Below are 1,115 nucleotides of genomic sequence, written 5' to 3'. Positions count from 1 at the left end.
CAAAAGATGTTGTCGAAGAATTTAATCACATCATCAAAACAACAGCATACATGTCAGTTAAATCAATTCGTGCCCCCAAACGAAAAAGAAACCCACCACAAAACCACGGTACGATCAACAGTGTCGAGACCTAGAATCAAGAATGCGAGTCCTTGCCGCTGAAGTCAGGAAATTTCCATGGAAACAAATAAAGACAGGATTATGTATACAAGGTTAAGGAATATAAGAAACTGATAAAAAAGAAGAAAAAACAGTTTAATGAAATACAAATGACATCTTTAGCAAAATTAGCGAAAAAGGAACCAAAATCATTTTGGAACGAAATAAATAAACTTCGAAACTTCGAAAATAGAAGCAAGGATGAGGCAGTAGAACAAATATCTACAAACGAATGGCTAGACCATTTCAAAACAATAAATAAAAACACCATAGTCGACGCAAAAGAAAAAGAAAACGCCGACAAAATCATCTCATCACTTGAACTTGAAACAGAAAATCCACTAGACTTTGAGATTACGGAAGAGGAAATTAAAAAAGCATTATCTAGTTTAAAAAACAATAAGTCTAGTGGAACAGATTCCATAATTAATGAAATGTTGAAAAATAGTGCCCCCCAACTCAATCAACCCCTCAAAAAATGTTTAATATATTACTACAGTCCGGACACTTTCCTCAGCAGTGGAGCCAAAGCACACTTGTCCCAATCTTCAAAAGCGGTGAACCGTCAAACCCAACCAACTACAGAGGAATAGCTATCTCTAGTTGTGTTGGCAAACTATTTACTTTCATCCTCAACAAACGTTTACAACATTTCATGGAAAGACTCAAACCTAGCTCTCTCCTTTTTCAATCCGGATTTAGAAAGGAACTTCAGAACATGTGACAATGTCTTTGTTCTCAAAAACATTAATTGACCAACAAACTTTCAAACCCGGTGGTAAGCTATACGCCTGCTTTGTAGACTTTCGGAAAGCATTTGATTCGGTTTGGCGCAACGGATTATTTTATAAATTATTATCTTTGGGAATAGGGGGGAACTTCTTTAAATTAATAAAATCATTGTACCATAATATAGAATACTGTGTCAAGACCTCACACGGTCTGTCACCCTACTT

Source organism: Branchiostoma belcheri, unplaced genomic scaffold, assembly GCF_001625305.1.
Source record: "Branchiostoma belcheri isolate BF01 breed outbred unplaced genomic scaffold, Haploidv18h27 scaffold14, whole genome shotgun sequence".
In the NCBI taxonomy this organism is placed as follows: Eukaryota; Metazoa; Chordata; class Leptocardii; order Amphioxiformes; family Branchiostomatidae; genus Branchiostoma; species Branchiostoma belcheri.
Note: the sequence above shows the minus strand (reverse complement) of the source record.